The sequence below is a fragment of the Thamnophis elegans genome, chromosome 7, assembly GCF_009769535.1.
Source record: "Thamnophis elegans isolate rThaEle1 chromosome 7, rThaEle1.pri, whole genome shotgun sequence".
Classification (NCBI taxonomy): Eukaryota; Metazoa; Chordata; class Lepidosauria; order Squamata; family Colubridae; genus Thamnophis; species Thamnophis elegans.
Genome location: NC_045547.1, coordinates 68,891,022 through 68,902,067, shown reverse-complemented (window position 1 = coordinate 68,902,067; position 11,046 = coordinate 68,891,022).

Here is an 11,046-nt window from a genome sequence, read left to right as displayed (position 1 = left end):
TGCTGCATGTTTAATTATAATATATGTAAAAGTATTTTTCTACCCCATGCAAAATATCTAAACAGGTTTTAGTTTTAGCTTCAGTAGATAGATAGATAGATAGATAGATAGATAGATAGATAGATAGATAGATAGATAGATAGATAGATAGATAGATAGATAGATAGATAGATAGGCAGGCAGGCAGGCAGGCAGGCAGGCAGGCAGGCAGGCAGGCAGGCAGGCAGGCAGGCAGGCAGGCAGGCAGGCAGGCAGGCAGGCAGGCAGGCACAGATGTGTGTGTTTGTGTGTGTGTAGGTACGTACATACATACATGGTAACATGGTGAAAGCAAGAAATGGAGACAAAAATCTTCAAAACCTGCTTATGAACAGTGCATGAGCAATGTTGTCCTAAGGTGTTTCATTGTATTCAATGTGCTTCTGATGTATAGATTTACTAATTGAACTGGTCATAGCAAAACAATGACTTTGTAGAGAATTTCTGAAGGTGGGTGAGAACTGCCTATGTCACATTCAACCACCATTAATTCTAAGGAATTGGTCTACACATTTTCTGCTTTCACATGTTAATGACACTTTCAACGTAGTTATCCAAAATTAACTCAATCGTATTTATCCCTTGAAAGGAGATCATTATTCACTTGAAGCCACAGATCACCGGGGCAGGCCAAATTGTTATTTTCTACTTTGATTTGAACTTTTATGGTGAACTGTAGACTTAAAAGGTGAAATGAACCTTTTGCATTATCGCACCAGTGACAATTTGTTGGACAAACTTAGAAGAATTGGTGTATTAAGTAGTCGAATGCATTGAGATGTTATTGTGTCCTGGAAAGCAAAAACTATTTTTTAACCTAACTTCACATCTGAAAATGATTTTTCATACATTGTACTGAAAAACCAATAAACACTTGGAAATCAGACTGAAGCTCCAATTTCAGCTTTGCTTTGGTAGAATGCCACATCCACTGAAAGAGTTTGGGGAAATTATTGTTGACCTTATTATACCCCAAAAACTTTATAGTTTGATAACCTCCCAGTCAAAATCTTGACCCAAAATTAAATAAAAAAACACTATTACCTGACATAACATGTTATGCTGTAGTGTATTACACAGAATCAAGACAAAATGAAGATAAGACTGTTGGAAGAAATGTCCTTCTGGGGGGAAAGACACTGGAAACATGGAGGCTGCTTGGAAAGATGGTTTAATGGTGGACAGGATCACATGGTTTGAGGTCCTGAACAGAAAAAGGGCAGAGATGCTGAAAGTCCCTTTCAGAATGAGAAAGTCTCTCATAATGAGAGATGTTGAAGAGGACATCTAGAGTGGCTTTAAGAAAATCTGCATTGATGTGGCTTAATCTTTTTGTATTAAAATACTTTACCACACCTGAAATGCCCTGACATTAAGAATGACCGAGAAAAAAATCTGTAGATAGTTTACTTGAAAAATAAAAATGTTCACATTCATGACAGTTTTATAACCTGCTGTGGGAATCAAATTTATTCATAGCTTGTCATTGCTTCTCCTATAACTGGAGATCAGGATTCTTATTGTACATATGTGATATTTAAAGCACAGAGGGCATTTTGGCAACCTTGGAAGATGCTTTCCATTTTTAGTGATTTGCTAATTGTAAAACATTTACTTTTAATTCATTTATCTTCATTCTCAATTAGTTTTGCTTACTTTTAGGGCAGAACCAATTGTGTGGTTGGATAGCATGGCCTCAAAACAGTTATTTGCTTACATGTGACATAAATAAGAAGTGAATATATGCATATCTTTGATATCAGATTTTTATTTAAAAACTAGCTGATAACCTGGTGTAGCCCGGGTATATATTTATCCTAATCCTGTATTAAAGGGAGCCCCCTTGTGGAGTACTGCAAAGTCCTTACCATGGCAACTCCACTGTGCTGTACAGTAGAAGCCATTTTAAGGCACAATAGGCTGTACCTTAACAGAACTTGAATCCAAGATGAACAATGGCACATTGCAATTCAAGCCTCGCCACTGTTTTCTGAACATGCATTCAGAAGATGCCAGATGTAAGACTTACATTGTGGCCCTTCAACCACCAATTTATCGATGTTGATGCCTTCTTTGTGGGCGTGACTTCTTTATGAAAAGTTTTGCTCCTGGATTTGAAACAAAGGTGGGAAAATAGAATTTCATTTTTCTATAAATTAACACAAAGCTACCACAAATGATAAAAGCTAGGGAAGTATAAAAGAGATGGCAAAGTGAGCCAAATTTTATAGGAACAGTGAACGCGTTTTTGAGCAATGATCCTTTAAAATTGGATACATAAATTTATAAATATGATGAAATTTGCTGTGACTGTAGTCCTTTCTGCCAAATATTAATATGGGCCATTTTGTGGAAAGATAAGACTTGATTGTAAGAGTCTGAAGCAGAAATATAAGAAATGAACCTCAGGGTTTTCATTTCCCATAAAATAAAACCTTGGAGGGAGGTGGGGGAGGGAGCAGGATATTAGAGGACAAACTTTGGTAGAGCATATGAACAATGCACAAGGAACTCTTGCATTTTCAGTTTCTCCATCATATCAAACGTTTCACTACTAAGAGACAAACAGTATTCAATTTAACAATCATGAATAATAATAACTAATGGGTTTATTCCACATGGTTTTTTCTGGATATAATATATTGATATTTCTCCATGGTAGCCAACACAACTGCAAAAGATAACAGATAATCTCGTACTCTAGACCAAACTCTCCCTCCCTCCCTCCCTCCCTCCCTCCATCCATCCACCCATCCATCCATCCATCCATCCCCAGATTAGGATTATTTGCCTACTTGACTCCATTAAAAATACTGCCATGTACTCTTGTCCCTGGTGGACCATCTGGTATAATTGCAAAATTGACCCCTTTGTCTTTAGTTTCCGAACTTGCATGTGGAATAACTAAATAAATAACCAAATAAATAGTGTTTATTTTTCAACAGCAAATTAAAACCATGATTGGCAAAAAATAAAAAAAATAAAAATGTGGTACTAACATCAAGAGCCGAGGTGGCGCAGTGGTTAAGGTGCAGTACTGCAGGCCACTTCAGCTAACTGTTATCTGCAGTTCAGCGGTTCTAATCTCACCGGCTCAAGGCTGACTCAGCCTTCCATCCTTCCGAGGTGGGTGAAATGAGGACCCAGACTGCGGGGGCGATATGCTGACTCTGTAAACCACTTAGAGAGGGCTGAAAGCCCTATGAAGCGGTATATAAGTCTAACTGCTATTGCTATTGCTATCAAAATGTGTTACATCATTTCCCACTTTTCTTAATAGATCAACACTGATTCTTTGCTTTTCTAGATGTTCAAGAATCCTCTTGGTATTTTTGAAGTGACTTGGTAAGCAAATATTTCTGGTACTTCATCTTATTAATACAGATATAGATATATAGGTACAAATCTCCACAGTTCTTGGAAACAGGAACTTCAATCCATGTTGATTGGAGAGAAAGAGAACTGGTGAGAGAGGAAACTGGCCCCTGGGACTGAGTCGAGGGAGTGGGGGAGCGATAAAGACGCCCTGGGATTAGTGCTGGCAGCGGACCGGTAAAATTTCACTCTCCGAGCTGCCAGCCTCGAAGGGATGCCAACATTCGTGGATATTGACACTGACCATCTTGGATTCTATCCTGGATTCTATTTCTGATGCCTTGGGGCCTTAAGAACACCGAGCCCGATCGCTGAATAGAACGTCCCCCCCTCTCCCCTTCCACCAGAGACAAGCATTCTTCCTCCCCCCTATGACTCTTTGATCTGGAAATGATATTAAGGGGGATGGTTGGAATGAACTTAGCCACCAAACTTTTCCCACCATGGTTAACCTCCTGGTTTTCACTACTGCAGCTGCTACCCGAACTCACCCTGTCTCCCAGCCCCACCCCTCCTTGGACTATATTGAACTCTTTAGAGGAGCCCCCCTCAAGGTGTGGGCCCCCCTCAGGAGAGGGTGGAAGGCACCTTTGGACTATTATAAATCTAGTACGGACTCTGTGAACCTGCACAATTTTTCTAATTTTATTTTTTAAATAGGTATGTTGAGTGCATGGGATTGTATGGGATGGTATGAATGATCTCACTTTTTATTATTAATATTGCTGTATCTGTGTTTTAACTTTTTGTGAGGACTGTCTGTGTGAGAGTTTGGGTATGACTGATTCGGAGGACCTGGCGGGGTATGCGGGGGTCACCGGGGTGGTTGGGGGAACTACATCCATGGGAGAGGGTTGGGGCATTGCAGTCATAACAGGGAGAGGCAGATATGGAGGGGACTTTAGGGCAGGCCATTACCGGGGAAGGAGGGCTCGCTATATCACAGAGATCCCTCCTTCCAGCCCTAGGAGTCCCACTCCAAGGTCAGATGGCGCGAGTAATCAGGACCCTGGTCTCAGGCTGCTGTCGCTAAATGCCAGGTCTGTTGTTCATAAGGCTCCCCTCGTCCGGGACTTGATTTTAGATGAGGGGGCAGACCTGGCATGTATTACTGAGACATGGCTGGGCACGGAGGGAGGAGTACCCCTCATAGAGATGTGCCCAGACGGATTTCAGGTGCTTCATCAGCCGAGAGCCCAGGGAAGGGGTGGCGGTGTGGCTATTGTAGTCCGGGAGTCTTTAGCACCTCGTAGGATCCCTGCTCCGGAGCTTGTCGGGTGTGAGTCCCTACTGGTGAAGCTGGACCTCAAGGGTCAAGTGGGTCTGCTGCTAATGTACCTGCCTCCCAACTGCGTTGCAGCAGCCCTCCCCTCGCTCCTCGAGTCAGTAGCCGAGCTAGCAATTGAGTTCCGTAGGCTTATGGTTCTGGGGGACTTCAATTTGCCTTTGCTCAGTGAACACTCTGATGGAGCGCAGGAGTTCATGGCTTCCATGACAGCCATGGGCTTGACCCAGGTAATTCGAGGCCCAACCCACTCAGCGGGTCACACACTCGACCTCGTATTCCTCTCGGAGCAGTGGAGTTATGATCTTGGTCTGAGGGGTAATGAGACCATACCCCTGTCATGGTCAGACCATTGCCTACTGAGGCTAGACTTCCGGAGGCAAAACCCCCACCGTAGGGAGGAGGAACCGACCAGGTGGTTCCGCCCCAGGCGACTTATGGACCCTGTAAGGTTCCAGACGGAGCTTGGGGTTATTCCTGATACTCTCACCCACAGTTCGGCGGAGACTCTTGCTGCTGCCTGGCACTCGGCAGCATCAGAGTCTCTGGACCGGATTGTGCCACTACGGCCCCTCCGGGTCAGCGGCTCCCGGAGGCCTCCTTGGTTCACCGAGGAGCTCCGGGAGATAAAGCACCGGAGGAGACGCCTAGAGCACTTGTGGAGATCCGATAGGTCCGAATCGAACTGGGCACTTTTGACAGCATGCACCAAGGAAAACATTTGGGCATTAAGAACAGCTAAAAGAACACACATTGCCACCTTGGTAGCGTCCGCCGAGTCCCGCCCAGCCGCCCTGTTCAGGATAACCCGCTCCCTCCTAAACAGGAGGGAGACAGGGGACCCCTTACAGGGTAAGGCTGAGGAGTATGTTCAGTTCTTGGCGGACAAAGTTGCTCGGTTTCGGTTGGACCTGGACTCCACCCCCGCAGATCCAGCCGAGACACAAGGGAATGACTTGGCAGACCATCTCTGGGTTGAATTTCAGGATGTTGCCGCTGGGGATGTGGACAAGGCTATGCGAGCTGTGAGTGCCTCCACCTGTATACTGGACCCATGTCCCTCCTGGCTGGTTGCCAACAGCAGTGAGGTGACACGAGGCTGGATCCAGGCGGTTGTTACCGCCTCTCTTCAGGAGGGGCACTTCCCCACCGCGCTCAAGGCAGCGGTGGTGAGACCCCTCCTGAAGAAACCGTCCTTGGATCCAGCCGTTCATAATAACTACCGCCCAGTCTCCAACCTCCCCTTCGTGGGGAAGGTTGTTGAGAAGGTGGTGGCCTTCCAGCTTCAGCGTACCTTGGAGGAAGCTAACTATCTTGACCCCTTCCAGTCCGGCTTCAGGCCCGGTTACAGCACAGAAACCGCTTTGGTCGCATTGACCGATGATCTCTGGAGAGCCAGAGATGGCGGCCACGCGTCCATCCTGGTTTTCCTTGACCTCTCAGCGGCTTTCGATACCATCGACCATGGTATCCTTCTGCGACGACTGCGGGAGGTGGGGGTGGGCGGCACTGTTCTGCAGTGGTTCTCCTCCTACCTCTCGGACAGGTTGCAGTTGGTGTTGGTGGGGGGGCAGAGATCGTCCCCAAGGCCCCTAACTTATGGGGTGCTGCAGGGTTCGGTCTTATCCCCCCTACTATTTAACATATACATGAAACCGCTGGGCGAGATCATTCGGAGGCACGGGATAAAATACCATCAATACGCAGACGATACACAGTTGTATCTGTCCGCCCCGTGCCAACTCAGTGAAGCGGTGGACGTGATGAACCGGGGTCTTGAGGCTGTTAAAGACTGGATGAGAGCTAACAAACTGGTACTCAACCCGGACAAGACCGAGTGGCTGTTGTGTTTTCCTCCCAACAATTTGGCAAACGTTCCATCACTCAGGCTGCGGGGTCAAAATTTATACCCCTCAGACAGGGTCCGCAACTTGGGAGTCCTCCTGGACCCACAGCTGAGTTTTGACCATCACTTGTCAGCTGTGACCAGGGGGGCATTTGCCCAGGTTCGCCTGGTGCACCAGTTGCGGCCCTACCTGAACCGGGAGGCCCTCACAACAGTCACTCGAGCCCTTGTGATCTCTAGGCTGGAATACTGCAATGTGCTCTACATGGGGCTGCCCTTGAAGAGCATCCGGCGACTTCAGCTAGTCCAGAATGCAGCCGCGCGAGTGATTGTGGGCGCACCACGGTTCGCCCACATAACACCGATCCTCCATGAGCTGCGCTGGCTACCTGTTGATCTCCGGGTGCACTTCAAGGTCCTACTTACCATTCATAAAGCGCTCCATGGTAGTGGATCTGGCTATTTGAGAGACCGCCTTCTGCCAATTACCTCCCTTCGTCCCATCAGATCGCATAGAGTAGGCCTCCTCCGAATTCCATCCGCCAGTCAGTGCCGACTGGCGACTACGCGGAGGAGAGCCTTCTCAGTTGCAGCTCCGACGCTATGGAACAATCTCCCCGTGGAGATCCGCACCCTCACCACCGTCCAGGCCTTCTGCACAGCCCTCAAGATCTGGCTATCCCGTCAGGCCTGGGGATAGGACTTTACTCTCGCCCCTCCCGAATGTTGAGTGAATGTTGTGTTTTACCGCTAATTATTTTTACTCACATTTTCTTTTTGTGTTTTGTCCTGCACTCCCCTCCCCTATTATTGTAAGCCGCCCTGAGTCCCCTCAGGGAAAAGGGCGGCCTATAAATGTTTAATAAAAGTAAAAAGTAAAAAGTAAAAGGTAATTTCCATAATCTCTACGTCTGATTTTTTTTGCCTTTGTAATCTTCAATTTACAATGCTCTTGAACATGATTTTGGTCCTTTACTTTTATTTTTTACTTTTGCCTTTATTTGTATGCCGCCCTTTTCCCTAAGGGGACTCAGGGCGGCTCACAATTCAAAAGGGAGGGGGAAACAACAAACAATAAACAATACAGCATATTAAAAGAGAAAAAACGCAACAATCACACCATTCGAGTGGGGCTATAACCTTAACCCCAGGCCAGCCGGGACAGCCAGATCTTTACAGCAGTGCGGAAGGATTGGAGGGTGGTGAGGGTCCGAATCTCCACGGGGAGTTCGTTCCAAAGCCTGTGCTTTAAAGCCACAGTCATGTTTTTGGTTAACACAAAAAGCTGAATAATAGCCAGCTGGATGTCAAATTTACAGTTGTTGTTTGTTTAAACAGGATAATCTATCCCTACATCAGAAAAGTAGTGATTATCATTATTTTTTTATTTCTAAACTGTAGTCTGGTATTTGCTGTTGCAAATAAGTGGTATTTGATCCACACAACAAAGTAATTTACTCATTGTCTGGGCTGTATCTAAGAAAGAAGCATATGTTCTAGCTACCCAACGTTTGAATGGGTAGCATTTAAGCAATGATCCAATGATAGAAACAGGTTAGCAATAATCCTTAATTAGGATCATGTAGCTCTTCACTTTTGAGGGATACTTTTATACTTCTATTGAAATCGATGTCGAATGTTTTTTTAACATTATTTCAATCTCTTATTCAGTTACAAATTGCACCCTAAGGCAATTTATATATTAATGAATATTAAACAGTCCCTATACTAAAGAAAGGGATGCGGTGGCTCAGTGCCTTAGACGCTGAGTTTGTCGATCAGAAAGGTCAGCAGTTCAGCAGTTTAGTGCCGCGTAATGGAGTGAGCTCCCATTACTTGTCCCAGCTTCTGCCAACCTAGGAGTTCGAAAGCATGTAAAAATGCAAGTAGAAAAATAGGAATCACCTTTAGTGGGAAGGTAACAGCATTCTGTGCACCTTCAGTGTTTAGTCATGCTGGCCACAAGACCATTGTGGCCCTTCGGATAGCTCTGGGTCTTCATCTTTGAAATTGAGATAGGTTCCGCCCCCTAGAGTTTGGAACAACCAACACATATGTGTGAGGGGAACCTTTACCTTTATACTAAAGAAACAACATCAAAGAAAATGAGACAGTAGGGGACAACATGTTCATGTTGTAGTTTGTAATTACAAGTTTTTTGTAAAGTGGTTTAATCTAATAGAGGAGATGGAAAGAATACATTCCTTCCAGTTCATGATTTTGAATCTAATACATTTGGTTGAATCTAATACATTTGGTTGGTCTTTGTTGTGATACTCTTTCTTGGAGAATTATTGGAGAGAAAGAACCTGGGATAGACAAGGGACAGATTGCATTGCCATTCTGCTCAGCATAATGATTAGGCTTCTGAATACAAGATCTGCTGAAGTACCTAAGGAATTATGCAACTAAAAAAAATATATCACATCATAAAAAAATGTAAACTAAGAGCTGAACACTGAGAAAGAGAAAGTGACAGAAAGAAGATGGATGTTTTCAAGCTATGGATTTTGGACAGTTGGGCAATTACTATGGATTGTAAGGAGAACCAACCAATCAGTAAAGTAAAGCCTGACTACTCCCTTGAGATGAGTTACATACTTTGAGCATCTCAATCATGTGGGTGATGGGCTAGGACCAAAAAAAAACTTATTTAGGCTGGGGAGAAAAATATAAGAATACAGCAGATATAATGGATGGGTAGATGGACATAATTAAAAAGTTGACTAGAATGACCCTGGAAGAGCCATAGGTTATTACTAAGATCAGGTTAAGTAACAGAATCTCAGTGACCATGATTCCAATCCCAACTGTAATTGTAAAACAAGGATTACCTATATGTCAGCAGTGAAATTAAGGGCTCGTCCACACAGCTCCCTTGGGTTCCCAGGCATATAACTTATACAAAGGTCTCACGTTCTGAGCCTCCAGCACCAGGAATCAGCAAGCAACACAGTTCATTAGATGTGTTTAATCTTGGAAGGCTTGGAAACTTGGCACAGAGTGACTACAATCAAAATCAGTGCTACCCGCTACTGCATTAGCACTGATTTAATCTCCTTGTGTGTACCTGCTCCATCCACATGGCTTCTGGCTGCCATGAAATTCCAAGAAGATTTGGCCATTCTGACGCCATCCTTCAGCAGCCCGCCTGTGCTCCAGCCATGCACTCTGGCCTCCAGTTGATCAGGGCTCCAGCCGCACCCCTCAGCCATCAGTTTATTTATTTTATTTATTTATTAGACTTATATACCGCTTCATAGGGATTTCAGCCCTCTCTAAGCGGTTTACAGATTTTTTAGCAAATTGAGTCAGCAACTTGCTCCCACAGTCCGGGTCCTCATTTCACCCACCTCGGAAGGATGGAAGGCTGAGTCAACCTTGAGCCTGTGAGATTTGAACCGCTGAACTGCAGATCACAGTCAGCTGAAATGGCCTGCAGTACTGCACCCTAACCACTGCGCCACCTCGGCTCATTTTAAATTGTTAATTGGTGATCCACACTCCAGGTGATCCACACCAACCCCCAGCTGATTGTCAGTGCGCCACTCCCCAGCTTATTGTCGGCTGGGTTCCTCCCATGCTGTAAGTCCATTCAATGTCCCCACCAAGCCTCCCCCACCAATGGTAACCGTGAAATGGCCCGCCAGCGGTTCACTTTCTCGGGGGTTGACAAAAGGCTCCTACAGGAGAAGCTCCTTCTCACAGCCAGATCACAATGAGAAGTCAGATCCAGCAGATCTAGGAGGAAAGTGCCCCACTGCTAAACAAAATATTGATCCCCAGATGTGTCCCTGCAAATAATAGGAATCTCTTCATTTATTCCATGCTCAAATTAGGAGACATATTAAGATTTTTTTTTAAAAAAAATCAGACTTCAAGACAATGTCACATGGAAGAGGAACTTGACGAGTGATGACAACTTAAAGAGCACTCATTGGCTTCCCAAAGAAGCACTCCCCTACTACCCAGTCATGGGGCTATATCCTAATGTGGCTATTTATATTTTGTCTGCCAAAGAGATGATAACCTCATCAAGCAGTCAATGTTTTCTCTTTGTTTCAGCACAGGGGTTAGGATTGACCCCATGGAATATCTTCTCCGATGTTGAAATTCCCACTGGCAAGTTCTGCTGGTTACCACCATCCTAACTTTCCTACTTGCAATCTCCCTTGTCATTTCACCTCATTCTTCTCTTGTCTACTGCCTCCCTTCCTTCCACTGTCATACACCAAGGGTGGATCATTGACCTTCCCTGTTCTTCTCTCCTGTGATTTCTGGAAAGCTCTGCTATCACCACTAACAGACATGGCCACCAACTTCCCCCTACCTTGGAAGGAAAAACCCCTTTTATTCATTTACTGTGAATTCTGCTCATTCACATCCACCAAAGTCTTTCAAGGGAGGATTTACAGCCACAGACCTTATCTGGCTTGGAGAGCTGACAGGTTGATATCTGCAAAACTTGGGAAGGTGTCTCAGAGAGTCACGAACCAATTAA